Here is a 24,729-nt window from a genome sequence, read left to right as displayed (position 1 = left end):
ACGTAATTCGAAGGGAGGTCAGAGATAGTGGGGATTGAAAATCTGACTAAAATGTTGAAGTCCGCATTTTGTTTTTAAACCTAAAAATTTGATTTTGATTTATTTAGATTTTGATTTTTAAACCATTTCTATTATTTCCAAATAGGGGGCACTCTTTTATTTTGTTAGATGTACCTGACACAATGTTAAATTTGTTGACATTGTACTGAAAATGTGTCTGACACAAAAACACTAGCGATTTTGGCACAAAAACAAATAAAGATTTTTGACAAAAAATAGTGATTCTAAATTCACAAGTATATAGTTTTTTAGATCGTTATAATAGGGCTGAAACATGCACTCTTCGGGTTCTTGAGTCTTTTCCAAAAACTTTAACGAAACTTATTTTATCTTATTTTCTTCTCCAAAACTTCTTAGGTAATGTAAAAAATAATTCATTTAATTTGAATATAAGCAATTTTATGGAATCAAACATCTAAACATGCATGACTTAAAGTGAATGAATCCTAAATAAGAAACCATAACAAAATACCTTTGATAAATCTACATTTCTTAAAAAGTTAACAACTAAAAGATAGAATGAAAGGTTTCCTACTTGTTTTTCGTATTTTACAATGTAACTTCGCTAAGAATGGATCCCAAAAATATTTTTTGCTTGAAACCCTAACTTTGCTCTTCGTCCCAACACAAACTCTTCAGCTTAGAGTGAAGAACTCAACAAGGCACAATTTTTTCTCTTCTTCATGGACTCTCGGTTCTTGCTCTAAGATGTTTGAATCGTTGGTTGGAGGTTCAAGATTCGGGTGTTCTTCACTAGAGAAGTAAGATAGAGAAAAAAGAGAAATTTGACCATCTCTCTTAAGTTTGGTATTTATATAATATTAGGGACGTGATGATAATTTATGTAATTTTTTTTAATAACTTAATACTTAAGATTCTAATTTACATAAAGTTATAGTCAATTTTGGATAATTTTTCAATGCGAATCTAATGGTGTACATAAATTTTTTTGAAATCTCTTTTATCAAAAGCTCATATTTTGATTGACTACTTGTGCACTCTTATCGAGATATGTGCTAATTTTTCTTCTCTCTCCTCTATAAATATTTTTATAAAATCGATTCTAAATATTTTCCTAGAGATACACATATTATAACAATCAACGACCTTGAGATATGAAATAAATTTCTAAGACATTACACTATACCACAACCCTTTGTGAGCCAAACCATGATGGAAGGTAAGCGTACTTGTTCTCAAGTCATGGTTTCACGGATTGTAAGCAGAGATATCTTTGAAATCTGTGCTCTACATATTTGAAAATGTGTTTTCACTAGACAGTTTTAACTCAACCACTGTTTACACGTCTACCTATGTACCCTGTAGATTTATCTAGTGGGTTTTCTTTTTTTCTTTTTTTAAATAAAAAAACTAGAACATTGCCTCATCAAATTTGCTACTCAACAAACCTTAATGTCCCAACGTGTTGTAGTATGTGGGTCATATTGACTGGAACACGTATATAAAGAAAGATGGTAGATGCCGGAGTGCTCGGAATGCAACACTCCCCTCTTTCCACTCTGGCATCTATTTTTGAGATTGTTGGGGACAAGTAATAGGTTGGGGGTGTGGGGGCAACGCCCACACAGTACGGTACAGGGGTATTATTAGAATTTTCTAATACCTATTATACGGCTAGAGTTTATTATAAATACATGTGTGTTTTTATTTCTTTTTTGTTTTTCTCTTCCGTATTATTCATCATAATTGCCGTAGCACAACACAACGACATTTCAATAAATTAAATACCTGCAATCCCATCTATTCCTAAACTAATACCTATTATATCCCCCCTCTTGTTTCAAACATCAATTCTTTCTCCAATACCATTGGTGGCCCCATATAGCCAAACTGGCAATGAAACACCACAATTTTCATGCTTTAATGGTAAAACTCAGATTTGAAGGAAAAAAAAAAACAAAAAATTATTTTGTTATTATCCCTCAAGCTTTTTGTTCCTCATTGTCAATAATAATAACAATAATCAAGTTGATTAATTATCTAATCCATCCATTTCTTCTATAATTACTCAATGAGATGGCCTGCATTTGAAAGTTCTCTTAAGTGGAAGAAAATTAGTGAAGTTCTAATTAGAATTAATATCACAAACATAAATTTTTTATACACGCATTTTAATAAACTTTATATATATAACATGCTTTCAAGATGCTCCCGACTGAGGATATTTATGAATTGGACGTCTCACTTCAATAAGGTACCCATTCCTAGTGGAAAAATACTGACCCCAAAGGTTAACATTACAGACCTTGAAGGCTAGGGTAATATAGTGGATTCCAAACGACAACATAGTGAATCACAAAAGGTTATTGTCGACAATAAATTTCAACGGATCTACTCGAGATTCGTGAAATATAATCACAAATGATTTTATTAATTTTTGATGAAAAGGAGATAGAGATCTCAGTATTTTCTCTGATTAATAGTCAAATACAAAATAGTGACGATGCATGTAGCTTTTCTTCTCTCCGAGTTTTGCGTTTTATCGACTGAGAATGATGCTTTGACGTTGGCTTTGCTTTATGCTTGATCTTCTGTAGAGGCTTCTGTAGATCTTCTTCTCTCCGGGCTTCGCGCTTTATCGGTTGAGAAGGTTTTCTTGGCTTCCGGAGAAGAGCTTTACGCTTGATCTTCTCTTTAGTCGGAGTCCGAATCTTTGAAGAACTTTTGCTTTATCTCTGAAGGAGAGTTTGAGAGCTTCTTCTTCTCTAGAGGGAGAGTTTTTGTCTTCTGAGAGAAAGTGATCCAGATCCCCTTCTCAATGAGATAGGCTCTTGTATTTATAGACTTAAGGTAATTTAGCTTTTTAATTATACCCCAACTTAAAGAGGTTTAATTGATTTATTTAAAAGGTGAAATTTGTCCAAATCAAATTTTAAGGATTTAATGGATCATTATTGAGGCGAACTTATTTGTTTGGGTGTAAGGCCCAATATTTAATGTGCAGATCACTTAATTTTTATTTAGATCATGGGCTTTATCTACGAAAGCCCAAATCCAAACCATATGTGGCCTGTCCCAATCAATGGCCCTAATTTGGACCTATGGGTCCCATTTTGATTTAAGGGCCTTTTTATTAACTTAAAATGCTATGGGGGTCCGTTTAAATTTTGCTGCCTACAAATGCCCCCTCAAGGATGAGTTGATAGCAACGTAGTTGAAGGTGATGTATCCTTGATCTTGTTTGTAAGCAGATGAATGCTTGAATTTAGAGACATTGGCCACGTGATTTCACCTTGCGAACCCTTCAATTATCTACAAACAAACATCAAATTTTTTTAAGAACTTATTTGGCAGATTGTAAGAACGTGAGTTTGGGATAGTTAACTACAACGCAAACTACAGCCTACGTCACTTCTCCAAAATAGAGGTCGATAAATTTTAACAATTCAAGAAAATATTTTCTTGAATTTGCAAATATTTTCCAAAAGCTTTTTCTAGAAAATATCTTAAGAGAAATCAAACCCATAAAAAAAAAATCTTTGAGGCCAATTACATCAACACAAAGTTGGATGTGCATGGAATCAAAACTAGCCAAATATCCTAACTTATATTTAACTGTACCTAATGTATAATATCAAGTTCCAAAACATCCCAACTCAAAACTAATTGTACTTGAGATGCATGGGATAAAGACCTCATTTCTATGCTTTGTCATTCATGCAATTGGCAGGAAGCTTTTGACTTTAGAAAAATTGAAGTTATCCATCAGATTTCCGGTTTAGATGTTAGAAAAACATTTGTTTCAATTAGCTACTATAATCTTGTACAGTGGATGCTTTAACAATGATGATGTGGCCTCATATCTTCTCTCATTATTTCATGGACTTGGGCTTTAAATGTAATGGGTCATTAGGTGAACCCAATGACTTAAGTAAGATTTGATTCTTACTAAGGTAGTAAGCTTAGCTTACTACCCCTTTTCTTTTTGTTTTTACCCATTTTTTTTAATGGTTTTGTGCAAAACTTTTGAAGTTTAACAATTAATAATTGGGGTGTCAATAGAAGTTTTAACAAAACTAAAATCCAAATCCCTCTTTCTCACTATTTTCTTCAAATTGTTCTTGAGAGTTTGATGAAGAACCGACTCTCTCTCTCTTACTCTTGGCTGAACAACTTAAATCGCAGCACTGCGATCTACTCTTTTACCATCTTCGTCGATTTCGGCGATCCTTAGGGGCTGTTTGTTAAACTGAAAAAAATAAGTGCTGAATAGCATTAAGCCCTGAAACTTATAAGCGCTGAATTTAAGTGCTGAAAAAGTTGTTTGTTTAGATGCTGAATCATATTTGTTACACATTACTGAAATTGATAAATTGTCTTTGTTACCCTTACAATCATATTATACATTGTTTACATGTTTCAAATGCTTATTTATTATCAAACACAATAAAATATATTATTTCTTATAAAATTAAAATACAATTTATTTTTAAATAATAAATAATACTCAAATCTTCAATTTATAAATAATAATTTCTATTTATAAAAACCCACAAATTTCAAATTAAAAATAATAATGTCATACAAGTCACCAAAATTTGAAATCAACTTTAAAAGAACTTAATTTTGGATGAATAATTTTCAATGGAAATGAAGGATATGTAATTATAAAAGCACCCTATGAATTAATAAGGGCAACCCACACTATAGCCATTTTTTATTTTGTTTTATATTGGTTAAAGTTTTTGGAATGAACAAATTTTTAGTGAGGATAATCTATATGGTCTAGAGATCATCCTCACCAAAAATCAGTCTATTTTGAAACTTCTAACTCATTAAAAATAGTTTTCAAAAAAAAAAAAATGGACAATTTACGGTTCTTGAACTTGTTTTGATAGGGTTAGAAGTTTCAAGATGTGCTGATTTTTTGTGAGGATGATCTCCTCATTGTAGAGATCATCCTCACCAAAAATCAACTCATTCCAAAACTTTTAACCCATATACGATAAAATAATTTAGCTATGGTGTGGGTTTATTAATTTGTGGAGTGTTTATATACTTATCCATGAGATATAAGAGGTAATATCCTTTTAAGAATAAGGGCATACTTGTCCGTGTTGAAAAAAGCGAAGTACTTACCGCTTCAGCACTTTTTTTCAGCATCAAAATAGTGCTGAATTTTTTCACTTATTTTCAGCAATAAGCACGAGTAAACAAACGCGTTATTTTGACAAAAGTGCTAAATTTAATTTTTTTCAGCAATAAGCACTGAAAAATAGCGCAAACAAACACCGCCTTAGTCGTCTATTTCATTTCAACTTTCTTTTCTTCTCTTTTTCTTCACGTTTCTACCCCCAAAATCGTGTCCAAGAAGAACTTTTTATTCTACAAATAGATCCAACGAGATTTGCTGATTTCAAGAAGGATTCCTCTCCTATAAGTAGAGCATACGTCTGCTACCGGCGATGGTTGATTCTTGAAGAGATTTGCAGCGACTTGGAGTGTTGATTCTTGAACGCTACATGCTTATAGGTGACCTCTCTTCCTTCTCCCTTCTTCTTTCACATCTATTTAATCAACACCCCATGAAGCTGTGAAGAATTTACTTCCTGAATCGATGAAGCTTTGGAAACTTAGATACGATGTCGTTAAAGCGATCAAGAAGAGAGCCCATAAAAACATAGTGCTTGTATAAGCGAAACATACGTAAAATTGGCGATTTAACATGTTTGTTATCTCAATTTTTAACTTTTCCGGGTGTTGATGGGAAGAGGTCATCTTCAAGAAATCTCATACTGTTAGGGGTTTTATTTGATTTTGATTTTGACTAAAAGAATAAGAACACTCCTCTCTCTGTTGAGAATATTCTTCAAAAAGGAAGAAAGAAAAACTCGTCTTCTTTATTTTGAAAAAAAAAAAAATTCAGAAATTTAACCGTTCTTTACGATTTTAGAACCATGCGATTTCTTCTTCGACATCTTTAAAACTCGGTCGGGCTGCGATTGTTTTCAAAAGAACCATCTCAACTTATCAATTTCAGGCGATTTAGAGGTAAGAATTTAAAAGTAAATTGGATTTTATTGCTGGATATGTGCAGCCTCGTCCTATTTAAATCGAATCTGTTCATCTGATAAACAAACGATTGAACGCCTACTTCCCTTCACTTTTTATTAAAAGCTCCAATAGGTCAAACAACATCATCTTTTGATGATTGCGATGATTCGAGATTTTACCCAAATCATTGATCGAAGAAGATGAGTGAAATTTGTAAATTCTTCGACGTAGGTTTTTTTAGAAGTTATGTTAACACACCAACCTTTATTTGTAACATACCAAAAGGGATGTTTATTTGCACACCGACTTTTGCTTGCAACAAACCAAAGAATTTTGTTTTTCAAAATTCTTCATTGAATTTTTTTTTGCTTGATTCAGGTTCTCTATTGATTTTCGGAACGTGGGAGGCAATTAAGAGTTTTGGTCTTTGTTATTGCTTCTCAGTCACTTAGAGTTTTTCGACAACTTAAAGTTTCAGTCTCTATCATTACCAAAACAGAGTAATCTTCCCAACTTGAAATTTTTAATACCTCTTGTTCTTTTATACAATGATTTGCAACAGGGTGCATTGATCAAGATATTATGAACTATTCTTGTCTGCTAAATTTTATGATGACTATATTTGTTGATCATGCTTGGGACGAATACCTTTGACTTGTCAAAAGAATTTCATAATGAGATACGTACTCGTAGAAGAACCATGCGATGAGAAATTTGTCCAGCTAGTTGGCCAATCTCTAAAGCAACTGTTCATCAGTAATGCTTAGGAGTGGACAATGTCAACTGGCTGATAAACGTCAATTGGCTTGCAGAATCATGAGACTCAAGATTTGTATATGCAGAAGATCCATGCGATGACCTATTTGTCCAGCTAGTTGGCCAATCTCTAAAATAGCTGTTCATCAGTAGTGCTTAAGAATGGACAACATCAACTGGTTGACAAACATCAATTGACTAGAATAATCACTTGACGTAAGATTTGTTCACACAAAATAACCATGCGAGAGCCATTTTTCTAGTTGGTTGGTCAATCTCTAAAGCAACTGTTTATCAGTAATGTTTAGGAGTGGACAATGTCAACTGACTGACAAACGTTAATTGGCTTACAGAATCACAAGACTCAAGATTTGTATGCGTAGAAGATCTATGCGACGATCTATTTGTCTAGCTAGTTGGCTAATCTCTAAAGCAGCTGTTCATCAGTAGTGCTTAAGAATGGACAACGTCAACTGGCTGACAAACGCCAATTGACTAGAATAATCACTTGATGTAAGATTTGTTCACATAAAATAACCATACAACGAGTCATTTGTCCAATTTGTTGGCCAATCTCTAAAGTAACTGTTTATCAGTAATGCTTAGGAGTGGACAACGTCAACTGATTAACAAACGTTAATTGGCTTACAAAATCACGAGACTCAAGATTTGTATACGCAGAACAACTATGCGATGATTTATTTGTCTAGCTAGTTGACCAATCTCTAAAGCAACTATTCATCAGTAATGCTTAGGAGTGGACGACGTCAACTAGTTGACAAACATCAATTGGCTAGAAGAATTACTTGACACAAAATTTGTTCATGCAGAAGTACCATGCGAGGAACCATTTGTACATGCCAGTTAGCTAATCTCTAGCACCATAACATTATTGAACATGATGGATCTTTTATTCATACTCTTATATACTTTTAGTCAATGTGACACTGGTACTTAGTGAGACATTTGTTTTATTGAAATTTTGTAGAGATGGCTAGGGACACTCTTTCCAAAGGTTCAAGGAATAAAAATCATTTCAAGCGAAGTTTACCGTGTGAAGGTTGGGTAGATGACCATGCAGATCTTTCTCAGAAGGGAAAATGACTTTGTTTTCCCCATATTATGATATCTAGTTATTCAAGAGGAGGAAACATTTCATCTGTGGAGCTGAAGCTTGCAATGCACACACTGATGATTGGTTCTTTGAAGGCACATGATATATAAAGGGACACATCACTTGATTTGACAGCTTTGAGTGAATATCCTTCAACGGTTGACCTATTCCCTGGAGATGAGATTGATACGGAGTGTCAACCATCTTTATGTCATTCTTCACATCATGATTAAACTCACAATTGTCCATAGGCTGTTTTGACGTAGAAAATCATGCAACGTTTCACTCGATGGGATTCGAATAGTGAACCTCGAGGCGACATTCGATATCTCAATAGTTTTTGGGATTGGAGCTTGGACATGAGCCATAAACTACAAAGTAGAAAGTCGACAGTTTCCCTTGGTAAAGCTATATTTACAGCTAGTGAGGGGTATAGTCGTCCTAATGGTATGTACCGAGCTTTGTGTGAGTTTCGGTGTCCCGAGACCAATACTTTTGTGATAGGTCATGGGGAAGTTGGCATTTATTTATGGGAAATGCAGAAGATTTCTGGGCTTTCTATCATAGGTGAGTATTATGAAGAAGTGGTTGATCGATTGTAAAAACTTGCTGTGTACATTGCAAAAAGAGATTAAAATATAAACTTTAGGTAAGTCGAATTCGTTCCATAGGGACAGTTGGGATTCAAAAGTTCATTCGGATAAAAACAAAAATAGAGTTTAAAAACAAAAACATATTGGTTTTAAAAACAAAACAAAGTTGTAATAGAAACTAAAATGGAAATCAACTTGTAATTTGAAATCAAAACAGAAAATAGAGATTGAAAATCTGAGAGAAAGGGCTTAGAGAAATCAATCAAACCTTTGCAAATAATTCATAATGTAAATTAATTCCAAAAATAACTCAATCCATGGAGCAAGTCATTGCTCATGGATTAGAAGGTGGAGCAATTAAATCATCGAAAGTAATCGAAAGTTATTCATGAAAATCCTAATTTGATTGAGATTACCTAACTTATATTCTGATTCTTCACAGAGCATAGTCGTTCTTGAACTTATCTAAGTAATGGCTATCAAAGTTGAATCAGAAATATAAGCTAGATTACCTTAATCAAAGGAGAGTTTTTAGAATAATTAACATGTAAGCAAAGTAAGAAATTAAAACTACATTAGAGGGATGAATCTGCTCTTGCATTCTTGAGCTCTCTAAGAAGAGTCTAGCCACTCATTCCAGGGTTCATAGTTGTAGTAATAAGAAAATACAGAAAATGACAGATGAAGAAGATGATGTAAAATAGAGATGTAACTTGATTCCTTTTTGAATGGTTCTCCAAAAGAGTTACAATAAGAACTAAATGATGAAATCACTCTTGTTGTTCTCACTACAATCAAAAGTTCTCTCAAAGAAGAAGACTACAGAGAGAAAATGAAAAATTACAGATCAAGAGAAGGATATCTTTATTTGAAATCAACCCTCCAATTTATAACATTCGTATTCGAGTTATCGGGTTGATTTGGCGGATGATTTGATTCGAGAGAAGTAGTTAGTTACAACAGCTGAAGCATTTGGAAACTGTTGTACAAATCTCGGGGAAAAATTCCTCGAGATCACCACGGTGCACGAAGGCCTAGCCGTGATGCGGTGACGTGGTAGCTTTTTCAGCTAAGCTTTGGTTGGTTGCTTCATTTTTGCTCACAAGCTGTAACTATAGTTGTTACAAATTTTGTTGGCTTTCGAATGTACCATTTTTCACCTGAAATTAGTAACAAATTTTTATTAGCTACATTATTTAAGATTTTAATATAATTCACTATTATTTAAAGGAACTAACATTTATACGATGATAATCTTAGTGTCATTACGATTTCAAAACCGACTTGTTGGGACCTTATCACACCCCCAAGCCTAAATTTTTTGTTAGTCCCGTGCAAAACTTAAATCTAAATAATTTCTCTTTCGTGAGGTTCCCGACTGCATTTAACTTATGTCGTAAGCTTTTAAACCCCTAGGTTACCCATAGTGGACGAGTTTGACTTGTGAAGGTTTATAGTAAAAGAATATACTCACAAAATTCTAACATTTTTAAAAGATATCAACTTCAAAATTATTGCATATAATGCCATCACACCAATTTTCAAAAATCCAATCATAGGTCTATTTGAGTAGAAATTCTTTTTATTCCTTATTTTCAGAAATATCTTGAGTGTGTGCACAAATTTTTCTAACTGTAAAATAGATTTTTCGGAACAAGGTTTCCTTTCTTAACTGCTAATATGGTTGGGTCTGCCTAAATTCTAACTCGAAACTAAGCCTCCTATCTGGGATTGTGAGAAGTATGGATGTTCACTTTAATACCTCTAAGGGACTTTATCTATGATATTCCAGTGTACTCACGTTTTTACCATTGATGACTTTCACCCTACTGAATTATTTGGTCCAATTGGACTTTTTTCACTTTTGTATTTTTTTCAGCTCTAACCTTTTTGTTTTGATTTGATCTTATTCACATCTTTCTGCTTTTCTTTTCAACTTTTTCATACTTCATCATTTTTTCGATATTTTTTTTCAAAAAGTAGGTAGTCCTTTTCAAGGTACCCAGTCTAATCGTATGGTTGTTGTCCCAAAGATATCAACTTCAGTTCTATTTTTATTCTATCCAGCCAACCAAAGGACAAGGAGGTCAAAGTTCAGTATTTTCAAGCTTTCCCTCTCATTCTAGACAGCGAAGAAGACAACTCTTAATCCAAAGTAACTTTTTCATTACAATAAGAAGTGACGTGAATTTTATTTTTCAAAATATCTTATTTTTGAGGAATAAGAATTTATAAACAAATTGGACATGAGCCTGGTTTTAAAAATTCGTATGATGATAGTACATATAAAAATTTTGATAAAGGTATTTTTTTCTAAAATGTACCCACAAAAATTGAAATATGTTATCCCCTACCCCAAAACCTAAATTTAGCATTGTCCTCAATGATTAAAGAATATGAGTTTAGAGTACACCTGAAAACAGATTTCATTATGTCGCAACAGTTGGGGTACAACTAAAATAAGTGGTCCGCACAGGATGTAAAAGCTAAAAGCACACCACATAGAGTTTAAGTATAGAAAATATGACAACCAACATACTGAAATAACCAAAACACACCAACACACATGGTCCTGCTTAACACACACCAGCACACACAACCTAACACCAAACAGTCTACTTGGAATAAGAACTAGGTGTAGCCCTAGCTCGAGCACGTGCATGCTTCTCCTCGTTATATGCCAATATCTGACTCTACTGCTCAATGATGATATGCTGATCATCCTTAATGGCCTTCTTGAATTTCCTTGTAACGTGAGTTGACCTTTTTCAAACCTTTGAAAATTTTAGAAAAAGTCATACGATGGCCTTTTTGAGGTACTTGAATAAGCCAAGTGTCATCATCAAAGTCTGGACTTGGAGTACGAGTCTCCTCGTTTGCATGCTCCTCGAATTCTTCTACTGCTCTTCCATACCCATGTAGAGTGTCATGTTCTTGTTCCTGTAGAATGTCTGGGTTCCACAAACCTTGGACACAAGTTTTGAATGCTCGACCTCCCAAAAATTCTTTGATACAGATGAGGCGCCCTTATGGTGCTAAATCAGTAAGAGAAACGCCTAGATGGTGTTGGAGGAGGCGGTAAATTAGGTGAGGAAGGATTAAGGATCGGTGTTTGTTAGACAAGGTATTGATGAGAGATTCCAAAAGAAGACGGTACATGCAAAACGTGGGATCTCTTGTTTGGATGGCATGAAGGAAGTAAATGTGTTTGTTATACAATAAAGTAGAGTTCTGAGTGCCAAGGATATTATTGGTGAGCTAATGCTGACAGAGATATTGGTCTTCAAAAATGCTACTCGACTTAAGTGCACCATTTTCGATACGAATACTACTGAATGGAAGGCTTAAATGTGTAAAATAATAATCGAAAATGTAGAGTGGCATGCACGTACCCGACTCAACTAGAGGAATCCCAAGAACTACTTCAATGTCAGATCCGTCAATGGTAAATTTGATATCATTAAACTTGACTTTGATGGAAGGAATTGAAGGAGAGGTGGAGATGAAGGAACGGTAGAAGATCCGAATGGCCTCCTTGTTAAATTGTTCATTACCATTATAAAGGAGAGGGCTCCATCCACGCCGAACAATTTCATCACCGAACCAAGTTTTGGGAACACCTTCGTTAACATGGGCTATAGCAAGTGATAAGGTCCAAAATTTCCTAAGAAAATAAATTTTCCTCATGGAAAATTCTTTGAAAATAAAATTTCCAAGAAAATTTTAGAAAGAAAATAAATTTTCTAGGAAAATTTCTTGCAAGAAAGTTTAAACTTTTTACACTTTGTAAATCCTTTAAAAGTAAGAAAAATGGAGGGAAAGAAGGTGAGTGAAGAATTTACAAAATATTTACAAAAATCAAGGGTTGCCTCCCGACGTAGTGTTAAGTTTAATGTCTTCAGCCAGACATGGAACTGGAGCTAATCCTAGTACACAGGATTACTCAAAAATGAATATTTCTTTGGAGAATGTGGGAGATGCTGAAATTTTCTGTCTTTGGCTATAGACACCTCATTTTTGCACTCGCCTGATTAATCAACTCGTTAACCCGATCGCAACGGTTCCCTATGATGGATGTTTATTCCAATGCTTTATTTTGTTACCAGATATGTTTCAGAAATCTGGATGAGGTATCTCGAATTGACAAAACCTTAGAAACCATGCTGCGCTAGGAAAATATGACCCCAGAAACATATAAATCATCATCTTACAAACAAAAAGAAGCTTCACGATAAAAATCACTAAAAATGACCAAATTACCAAAATACCCCAAACATCAAAACAACCCTAAAGCCTACGTTACGCTTAGGAAAACTCATTCAAACACATAAAATAACAAATCGAAATCAAATAAATCATTTAGCAAATTTTCACAAAATTTGACAAAATTACGAAAATGCCCCTCATAAAGTTCACAACCATTTCATATAAAAAGCTTCATAAATGACAAAAATCAACATTCCCATTGAATTTCTTATGAAAAACTGATTCCAAAACATCCTGGAACATTGAAAAATGACTTAAAACCTAAAAAATCCTCTCCGAGGGCAAAACAGTAATTTTATAATTTTAATAATTAAAAATTTTGAAATTAATAAATAAACCATTAAATAATGTAAAGTGAAACATTAATAAAATTAATTTAAAATTTTGAACTAAAAAATCGATCAATTAGGCTTTCAGGCAAAATTGTTGATGGTTGCTAAGATATTTATTCAAGGACCCTTCCATCTGGGGGGCCAAAGAATTAAAGATATAATAAAAGGGGGTTCTCCAAAAATTAAAGTCAATCATGTAAGACTAAAGTCAATCAATTAAGACTAAAGTCAAGATATTAAAAGTCAACAAAGAAAGACTAAAGTCAAAGTATTAAAGTCAATCTCATAAGACTAAAGTCAAAACCCTAATTTAAACTAATCAAGTCAATCTCATAAAACTAAAGTCAAAATCCTAAAATTAAAACCCTAAATACTAAGTCAATCTCATAAGACTAAAGTCAAAATCCTAATTAAAACCCTAAAAGGAACCCTAATCAAACCCTAATTCTTCTAAAAAACTTTATAAATAGGAGCCTCCACACCTTATTTTCGTATCAAAGAAAAAATCCTACAAAAAGTAGGTCAAGAAGCCTCCACAACCTTCCCAAAACCCTAATTTTGAAGTCCCAACTCCTTACCTAACACCCATACTTCAATTTTATCTTAAAAAACACCCCAAAATCCATAATAAATTCGAAGAATCCAGATCTAAGAAGGAGATACCTTGCTTCGGAGATCAAAAATCAGATCCGGAAACAGAACGAAACAAGGAGTACGGTACAAGGAGCAGTTTCATTAGATCTGAGGGAATAGAACCTTTACGTATCGAAGGTAAAATTTTTATTATTTTTTATCTAGATTTTATCATTAGCGATGTAGTCTTATTTGAGATTAGTAGAGACCGACATTGGTCGGGCGGGGTTGGTGCCTAAAACCTTCCAACCCCGTAATGTGATCCCCGAATTCAGTTTTTCTACAGTAGATTAGTTTTTTATCCATTTAGAGTCAGTATTCGGTTCCTAGACCGTAATAACTAAGTGGCGACTCCCAAACCTCAAGGGTGAAAAACGGATCCACACACCCCGTGGATCGAGGGCTCTTTCATTGGCCATTTACTTGGAAAATATTTTCATTGATTGGATTGAGCAACTCAATGTTTCCATGAGGGTGAATATTGTGGACCAAAAAGGGTCCTGTCTAGCGAGACTTCAATTTCCCTGGGAATAAATGAAGGTGAGAGTTATAAAGTAGCACTCTCTGCCCTACGTGGAAAGATTTTCTCTGGATGTGCTTATCATGCCAGACTTTCGTTCGATCTTTGTATAGCTTTGCACTATCGTAAACATCATTCCGTAATTCTTCCAACTCAGTGAGTTGAAGCTTTCTGAGCTCTCCTACTTTCACTAGATCAAAATTCAAATGTTTGATTGCCCAATAAGCTCGATGCTCAAGCTTGACTGGCAAATGACAGGCTCTACCGAATATTAACCGATAATGGGACATTCCTATAGGGGTTTTGAAAGCCGTTTTGTAGGTCCACAAGGCATCAGATAATCGTAAAGACCAATCTTTTCGAGTAAGATTAACAGTTTTTTCAAGAATGGTTTTGATTTCACGATTAGAAATTTCGACTTGTCCACTGGCTTGTGGGCGATATGGAGTAGCTACCTTATGAGTGATAGAATACTTACGCATCAAACTTTCAAAAACTCGGTTATAGAAATATTTTCCTCCATCACTGATGATGGCACGAGAAGTTCCGAATCGGGCAAACATGGTATGTTTAAGGAATTGAACAACAACCTTATGATCATTGGTTTGACAAACTGTGGCTTCAACCCATTTTGACACGTAGTTGACTATGACTAAAATGTATTGGAATCCGTGTGAAATGGGGAAGGGACCCATGAAGTCAATGCCCCAAACATCGAAGATTTTGATGATTATAATTGGTTGTTGGGACATTTCATTTCTTCGACTGATTTTCCTTAGACGTTGACATCTATCATAAGATTTAGCAAAGAGATGGGCGTCACGAAAGCTTGTGGGCCAATAAAAATCACATTGTAAGATTTTGGCTACTGTTTTCTTCCCTCCAAAATGCCCACCACAGGCATGATTGTGGCAGAACTCGAGAATATCACTCTGTTCTCTCTCAGCAACATACTGACGAATTATCTGGTCTGAACAGTATTTAAATAAATATGGATCATCCCAGAAGAACCATTTGGCTTGGGCAAGGAAGCACATGCAATTTTGTTTACTCCAAGAAATGGGAGTTTGACTTGTCACTAGGTAGTTGACAATGTCAACATACCAAGGTGTGTCAGAATTAAAAATTGTCATGATTTGCTCATCAGGAAAATTTTCAGAAATTGGGACAGAGTCAGAGAGAGTTTCAATTACTATCCTAGATAGGTGGTCTGCAACCATATTCTCGCATCCCTTTTTGTCTCGAATTTTGAGATTAAACTCTTGAAGAAGAAGAATCCATCGTATCAACCTAGCTTTTGCATCCTTCTTAGCAAGAAGATATTTCACTGCTTCATGGTCAATGAAAATGACTACTTTGGACCCTATGAGGTAGGAGCAAAATTTATCTAAAGTAAAAACTACTGCTAGTAGTTCCTTCTCAATGGTGGAATAATTGAGCTGGGCATCATTTAGCGTCTTGCTGACATACTGGATGACATAAGAGAGTTTTTCAATTCGCTGCCCCAAGACAACACCTATAACATAATCGGATGCATTACACATCACCTCAAATGGGAGATCCCAATTGGGTGGTTGGATAATAGGTGCTGAGGTCAACTCAGTTTTCAACTTCTCAAAGACTGATAAGCAGGCGGTAGAAAATTCGAAAATAGTGTCTTTGGCTAACAGATCACACAAGGGTTTTGAAAAATTTTCAAAGTTTTTGATGAACCTTCTGTAAAACCCTGCTTGCCCTAGGAATGAACGAACTTCCTTCAGAGTTCTAGGCGGAGGTAAATTTGCGATAAGATCAACTTTGGCTTTATCTACCTCAATTCCTTTATGGGAAATAATATGCCCTAGAACTATCCCAATGGTAACCATGAAGTGACACTTCTCCCAATTTAGCATGAGGTGCCTCTCTCGACATCTTTTTAATACTAACTTCAAATGATTTAAGCAGTCGTCAAAACTCGACCCAAATATAGAAAAATTATCAATGAAGACTTCAAGAAAGCCTTCGACCATATTAGAGAATATATTCAACATGCACCTTTGAAAGGTGGCAGGAGCATTACATAGCCCAAACGGCATGTGTCGATAGGTGAAGGTCCTAAATGGATAGGTAAACGTAGTCTTTTCCTAGTCTTCAGGAGTAATTGGGACCTGATTGTATCCCGAATATCCATCAAGAAAATAATAATAAGTATGACCGACTAAAAATTTGAGTATCTGATTGATGAATGAGAGAGGGAAGTGATCCTTACGTGTCATCGTATTCAGTTTCTAGTAGTCTATACAAACTCTCTATCCAGTTTGGACATGAGTAGGTATAAGTTCATTATCTTGATTGGTCACAATTGTGACACCCGACTTCTTAGGGACAACTTGAACTAGACTAACCCATTTACTGTTAGAGATGGGATATATAATATCCGCATCTAAAAGTTTGATGACTTCTCCTCGGACTACTTCTTGTAACACCGGATTGAGTCGCCTTTGTGGTTCTCTCGATGGTTTGAAATTTTCCTCGAGATGGATTTGATGCATGACCACAGAAGGACTGATGCCTTTAATATCAGCTATGGTCCAACCAATAGCTTCTCGATTTTCGCACAGATTGTCAAGTAACCGATTTTCTTGTGATTTTTTCGGAATAAGGGAGATAATGACAGGGAAGGTCTCAATATTACTCAGAAATACGTATTTCAACGTATTAGGCAATTGCTTCAACTCTAGCTTTGGAATTTCTTTCACTATTGGGGATGATGAGAGAGTGGAAAGATTTTGGATTTTTGGTTGCCAATCCATCATAGGGACGGATTCAAGAAGAGAGTTCACCTCCCTAATATATTTCTCAGTATCGAACTCAAGGCCGAATTGGCCAGAATACTCTTCTAGTGGATCCTAATTTTCCGTTTCCTCAAAAGTGCTACTAATTAGGGTGTCGATCATGTTGACTTCTTCCAAATCATCCATGTCAGTAGATTGAAACTTATTTTGGAAGACATTCATTTTGACCTTCATGTCCCCAAATGCTAGGGTCATGATACCATTACGACACTTGATGACTACATCGGAAGTGGCTAAGAAAGGTCTTCCTAAGATGACTGGAATATGAGAATTTGGGTTAATAACAGGTTCAATGTCAAGAACTACGAAGTCAGCAGGAAAGTAGAAATCCTTCACTTTAATGATCACATCTTCTACTATCCCCTTGGGAATCTTCACCGATCTATCTGCTAGACTTAGAGTGATATCTGTAAGTTTAAGTTCACCTAAACCTAATTGCTGGTAGATTGAGAAAGGAAGAAGATTCACACTAGTCCCAAGATCTAATAGACATTTTTCAATAATCGTATCTCCGATATGCACAGAAATTGTAGGATAGCCTAGGTCCTTGAATTTTGGAACAATTGTTTGCTGAACTAGACAGGAAGACTTGACTGTCATCATAGCTTCTCTTGGCACAGGAGTCTTTCGCTTCACTATGGTAAGATCTTTGATAAATTTGGCATATGAGGGAATTTGACGAATTGCGTTAAGGAAGGGAATATTGATTTGAACATTTTTTAACACTTCTAGAATTCCTTCCAATTATTTTCCTTTTTTGTTGTCTATAAGTCTATGAGGGAACGGGACTTTGGGAATGATTACTTGACTCTCGAGAGGAGGAGGTGTTTCCTTGGATCGGTCTTCTTTTTTTGTGGAAGGTGCACTAGAGGTTGTTTTTTTGGTTAAAACATCCTCAGGCATTTCAACTTTATTGTCCACCAATTTACCAAATTGTAAGGTGTGGACGGCTTGATCAGAATTAGAGGGACCTGCCTAACTATTGATTTCATACTGTCCTCTTGTAACAGTTCTTGTTGGATTAGGCAATGTTTGAATGGAAAACTGGCCTTTATTTTTTTCTTCTATGGATGAAGCTAACTGACCTATTTGAACCTCTAAATTTTTAATTGCCTGGATAGTGACCTGGTTAGTCTGAGACTGGCTCTGGGTGGTCTGGATTTGTTGTTGTATGAGTTGCTGTTGTTACTTTAATATCTCAGCCATCATTAATTCTAATGCTGAGTTTCTTTGAGCAACAGGAGGAGAGTAATTGGTCATAGGGTCGACAACGATCGCCTGTTAATCAAAATTTTGAGGTGAAGAGTAGGATGGTTGCGGATCCAAAAATAGGTTCACACTGGCATGAGTTTGACGATTGAAATTTTTCTGAAATCCTGGAGGACCTCCCGGTTGGATAAGTTCACTCTGTCGATATGAAAAATTGGGGTGAAACCTATTATCGGGATGGTACGTATGATTATAGGAGTTAGGAGTATGTTTCCTATACGTGCTGTAATTTCCAACAGCATTGGCTTGCTCTGACTACGAAGTAGTCAATGTGGGATAATTCTCTGTAGAATGACTAAAGTTCTTATATAACTGACATGATGAAAATGTCTCTGTTACGACTTGTAAAATTGGAGTGGTTTCTTGGAAGTTGGATTTGACACTGAAAGCGTCGAACTTTTTATTGAGACTCTGTAAGTTACTCATAAGGCTAGTCATAACACTCTTGAAATCAGGATCGGACTTAACCTCATACATGCCCGACTTCTTGATTCCTAAATCTCCTCTATCGAAATCCCCTATGTTTGTGTTACAATTTCGAGCATTCTCAGCTAGTTCGACTAAGAATTCATATGCTTGATTAGGAGTCTGATTCATGAATTTATCCTAATACATAGACTCGAAAAGAATACGTTGGACTGTTGGGAGACTACGATAAAAGAAATTAACTAATTGGGCTTTTATCTATCCCATGATGTGGACACTTGACAAGAAGGTCATTGAACCTTTCCCAAGCTTGGGAGAACTCTTCATCCGGTCTTCCCTTGAAGTTCCATATGGCATTTTTGAATTGTTCCGTTTTCCCCATTGGGAAGAATTTGGCCATGAATTTTCTCGACAACTCATCCCACGTAGTGATAGAGTTGGAGGCCAAGGAGTTTAACCATACAGTAACATAGTCTTTGAGAGAGAGAGGGAATAAACTAAGCTTGACATTCTCATAATCGAGGTGACCATTTTTAAATGTCTGGCATAAGGTCAAGAATTTATTGAGGTGATTGTACGGTTGTTCACTCTCGAAATCGTTGAATTTGGACAACATATTGATGGTGGCTGCTCGTATTTCAAATTGTGCCACATTTGCTGTAGGTAAAGTTATGCATGAAGGAGGGTTGGCAGTAATAGGTGCGAACAACTCATTGAGCGTTCGTTGATCCTCATAGATGTGATGGGGTGGAAGTGGATATGGATCAATTTCTGGGACTGGTGGAGTGAGAACGGTATTGATTTCTCGTCTAACATTAGGTAGTGGGTGAGACCTTGTGATCTCCTACCTAACATACACTACAGAATTGCACACAATAAGGGGGAGAAATTCAGACGTGAGAACTGGGTGCCTATGACTAGACAACTCCTAATTGGTTCAAAGGATTAATCAAAGCCTCCAACCCAAATCTCTGAAATCGGAACATCCAATTTAATCCCCAAGGGAGAAGTGGCGCACAATGCTGAGCAAGGGCACTCTTAAGTCACCTCTTATCTAGAATAGACGTGTGTCTATCCCCCGAATACACGTAGTACTGCGGGGCAGGATTGCGCTTAGGCACTGTTCATGATCAAGAAGTGCAGTTGGTACAACTTTTGATTAGCTTTGCTTAATGAGCTCGATGGAACCTAGAGTCAAATCTAACCAAATTTTAATTAATTAAATGGCTGTGAATTCAATTTTCCTAGAAGGACAAGATATCGGTGATGAAATCTGATTCTTATCTTATGGTGTCATCCTCGTAAGGGTGCCCTTATTATTATGTGCGATCCAAGGTGTACAGATTAGCCACTCAAAATCAATACAGAAACTCACTAGTAAGAGATGCGTGAGTGTTTTGAAATTTTACCTCCCGTTCTAGATGAGGGATGATCGAGCTGAGTCGACTCGGGTCACCAACACCAAATTTGGTGTATGAACCCGATGGACTGAGATAGTTTTGTCCCACTATCGTCCGTCCCTAAATCTATAACAATCCAAGCCCTCTCGGATACAATTAAAAATTTAATACAAATTCAAGTTCCTAATACAAATTATTTTCTAAGAAAAATAAAATGCAAAGAAAATTCGAAGTTGCTGATCTTCTTGGTGAGGGAATCAATTTGGTGGATAAAAGTTTCATGTGTCACCTTTCGTTGAAATCCGTCGAGTCCTTCACCAGAAAATAATAAAACTATACAAATCAGAATGCTAAGGAAAAAAAACCAATATGTCTATTACAATGTTCATGATGTCAAAAACTTGCTCAACAAAAATCAACAAAAAATATTATCACGTCACCATGAAATAGTAGGAGGCTACCGCTGGGTAGTGAAATTTTGATGAAAATTAATTTTTCAAATTGGAATAGGTTTCTGATATCCTGAGGATTGTAATGAAAATATTTTGAATTTTTTTTTCTGTTCGTTTAGCTTCTGCTTCAAACAAAACAAGTTCGGTTCTATTTCGAAAACTATTTCGGACTCTTTTCGAATTGGAAAATGAATCAACTAGCTATCCCCGGCAGCAATGCCATTTTAATCGATTGTAAAAACTTGCTGTGTAGATTACAAAAAGAGATTAAAATATAGACTTTGGGTAAGTCGAATTCGTTCCACAGGGACAGTTGGGATTCAAAAGTTCATTCGGATTAAAACCAAAACAGAGTTTAAAAACAAAAATAGATTGATTTTAAAAACAAAATAGAGTTGTAACAGAAACTAAAATGAAAATCAACTTGTAATTTGAAATCAAAATAGAAAATAAAGATTAAAAATCTGAGAGAGAGGGCTTAGAGATGTCAATCAAACCTTTGCAAATCATCCATAATGTAGATTAATTCCAAAAATAACTCAATCCATGGAGCAAGTCATTGCTCATGAATCGGAAGGCGGAGCAATTAAATCATCAAAAGTAACCAAAAGTTATTCATGAAAATCCTAATTTGATTGAGATTACCTAACTTATATTCTGATTCTTCACAGAGCATAGCCGTTCTTGAACTTATCTAAGTAATGGCTATCAAAGTTGAATCAGAAATATAAGCTAGATTACCTTAATCAGAGGAGAGTTTTCAGAATAATTAACATGTAAACAAAGTAAGAAATTAAAACTACATTAGAGGGATGAATCTGCTCTGGCATTCTTGAGCTCTTTAAGGAAAGTATAGCCACTCATTGCAGGGTTCATAGTTGCAGCAATAAGAAAATACAAAAAATGACAGATGAAGAAGATGATGTACAATAGAGATGCAACTTGATTTCTTCTTGAATGGTTCTCCAAAGGAGTTACAATAAGAACTAAAGGATGAAATCATTCTTGTTGTTCTCACTACAATCAAAAGTTCTCTAAAAAAAGAAGACTATAGAGAATTACAGAGAGAAAATGAAAAATTACAGATTTAGAGAAGGACCCCTTTTTTTGAAATCAACCCTCCAATTTATAACATTCGTATTTGGGTTGATTTGACGGATGATTTGATTTAAGAAAACCAATTAGTTACAATGGTCGAAGCATTTGAAAACTTCTGTACAATTCTCGAGGAAAAATTCCTCAAGATCACTGCGGAACACCAAGGCCTAGTCGCGACGCGGTGACGTGGCAGCTTTTGAGCTAAGTTGTGGTTGGTTATTTCATTTTTGCTCGCACGTTGTAACAATAGTATTTACAAATTTTGTTGGCTTCCGAATGTACCTTTTTCACCTGAAATTAGTAATAAATTTTTATTAGCTACAGTAATTTGGGATTTTAATATAATTCACTATTATTTAAAGGACCTAACATTTATATGATGATAATCTTAGTGTAATTACGTTCCCAAAATTGACTTATTGGGACCTTATCAGTGGTGCCCAGTTTCGATGAACTCATGGGTTGCCACGGTGTTTCAGGACTTCCTATTTCTTGTCAGTATCTATTCAAGGCATATGCTTTACTGATTCTTGAAAAGGGGAGTGATTGTATTAGCCACAGTGAGTGACTTGATTTTTGGTACACTAAAGCTGAACGAATTTTTAATCTTCGTCTAATAGTAGGGTATAAAGAAAGGGCAAAATCATTCTACATTAATCATAATGGCCGTCAATATTTTAGAACAAAATTACAAAGACCCTTTTTTTTTCGAGTTACTTTGGCTAAGGGGGGTCGTAAAGAGGGAGAGAATCCATTTATTAGACTTAGTATTCCTACGAATTAGAATGTCGAAGATGAAGTTATGATATTTGCGTATATCTCATTGTGGTTGTGTCGTTTTGTTTTTCATTGTGAGGATGGTAATGTTGTTCGTCCATGCACTTTTAAGGTAGCAACATTGATGGCCCGAGGTACTATATTCAGCTTGGTACCTATACTTCTGTGTTGTTTATACAAAGGTTTAACTCAGACTTATTGGGGTATGAAAACACAGAAAGTTGTAGGTGCTTCCACGAGTTATTGCCCCCTTCATTATTTATTTGGGTGGGTTGGACTTCATTTTCCTCGAGAAGTATTTAGTAATCTTGATACTGACTTTGGACCTCCGTATTTGATTCGCACAGCTAGTGTTTCCAACTCATACTTTTGTTAGGAAGATAGTGCCAATGATGCAAGGGATCTAATCATCACCATGAATTCTAATGATTTTAAATTGCATCCTAATGAGGTTTGGCAGCCAAAAGGTCATAGAAGGCTACGGACTGATAATGGTGATGACCTTTCTGAGGTTCAAGCTTTGATGATAAGTTGTTATCCTGGATTTGTCGTGTTTCAGTATGGTAATGTTTGCGAGGTGGAAATTTATAGTCCTCACAGGTTTGCTCATCAACAAGGCTTTCGTCAACATATACCTGGAACTCCGATTCCTTTTACAAGATTCGTGGATGTGATAGAGTTACACAGTTTGTGGTTATCTTTGACCAAGACTAAGAGTCAAGTTAACTTTTTTATTCCTCCAAAAGTGTAAGACATGAGTCGACAATTTGATTAGAGTTATAGGGATTGGTGGGTTCAAGACATAGTGCCTTACTTGGATGCCCTTGATTTTGGTCTTCGTGAGGATAGCGTCTCCGATCCGAACTTTAATTTTGATGAAAGAAAAAGAGTTGAAGATCGTGAGGCACGTCGTACTTTTCTTGCCACAAAAAATCTTCTCGAAAAAGAAGAATATAACACACACGAATTGATGATACGCAGAATGTCATTACGGAGTCTAAATCAAAAAAATACTGTCGACTCCAACGACTACTCAAACAGAGTAGGCCAACATTGTTGGGGTAAATGTAGAGCAAGCTGTTCATAGATCAAGTCCTGTGGATTCTTCGAAGCCTGTTGCTCAGATTGAGCCTAAAGATACGAGTGTGACTCTAGATGGACAAGAAGCTGAAGCTGAGAATGATGTGTCTCATAGGAGAGGTAATTTTATACACTTTTTTTTTTCTTAGAAATTTTACATTTTTTATGTATATATATGTATATACATAATCCTTTATGATTTAATTATTCTCGTAGAATCATTAACCAATATACACTTCATTGCTTATTTGTTCGCCTCAGAGGATTTTGTAGTCCTCCCTGGCTTCTTGGGTATGGGAGATGTTTGGAATGTTAGTCATCAGTTAGGGGGAGGCTCTACTTACTGTTGAAGTGGAGTGCACTCACCTATCTAATGCTCTAATCATTGATGATGATGAAGTAGCTGCTTGCGAAGTAGAGAGAGATAGTCTTTGAAGAAGAAGTTTTTGAACCTTACTTCTTTATATTAAGCTTTATTTATTTATTTATTTATTCATTTTTTCACTATATAGGACTTAGGAAATTATAACATTGTCTATTTCGTTTGAAATTAATAAAATTCCCTTATTTCCTTATACAAGTATATTTTTTTTTGATGTGGTTGAACCAGAAGTAACTTTACAGGTTGTCTATGTACCCAAAATAGGATCAAACCATAACGTAGTTCAGATGGAAAATGCTCTAAGTTTTGCCTAGACTGCCCTCTTGGGTTTTCAATTTAGCGAGCTCAATTTTTTTTTGAACCGTTCACAGTTTTAACTCATGCAGGTTAGGAATATCATGTAGTTTAAACTCGTACGATAATGAGTATTGTCAAATAGTTTAGACTCGTGTTGGGGAGCATTATCAAACAGTTTAGGCTCGTGCCCAGGAGCATTATCAAACAGTTTAGGCTCTTACCGAGGAGCATAAATTTTTTCAGCATAGTGTCAGTTTGAGAAATTTGCCGTTGATTGGACTAAGACGTAATCCTTTCGGTGTAACAAGAAGGTATGCACCATTAGTGTATACATCTTTCACTACGTGAGGTCCATCCCATTTCGGATCAAACTTCTTTCCAGAACAGTGTGAGGGGATGATTGGTCGTTGTAAGGCAATAATAAA

At 35.4% G+C, this 24,729-nt stretch overlaps 1 long non-coding RNA gene across 1 annotated transcript; it reads left to right on the top strand.

The window, feature by feature from the left end:
• Nucleotides 1-5,321: 5,321 nt before the first annotated feature.
• On the top strand, nt 5,322-8,807 carry LOC147410606 (uncharacterized). The gene is made up of 3 exons (XR_015177103.1): nt 5,322-5,553; nt 6,454-6,575; nt 7,820-8,807. It is a non-coding gene; the product is annotated as an uncharacterized LOC147410606 (long non-coding RNA).
• The last annotated feature ends 15,922 nt before the right edge of the window (nt 8,808-24,729 follow it).

This window comes from Akebia trifoliata, chromosome 1 (assembly GCF_017979445.1).
Source record: "Akebia trifoliata isolate Shusen 1 chromosome 1, ASM1797944v1, whole genome shotgun sequence".
Taxonomy (NCBI): domain Eukaryota; kingdom Viridiplantae; phylum Streptophyta; class Magnoliopsida; order Ranunculales; family Lardizabalaceae; genus Akebia; species Akebia trifoliata.
This window is presented reverse-complemented; position numbering and strand designations above follow the sequence as displayed.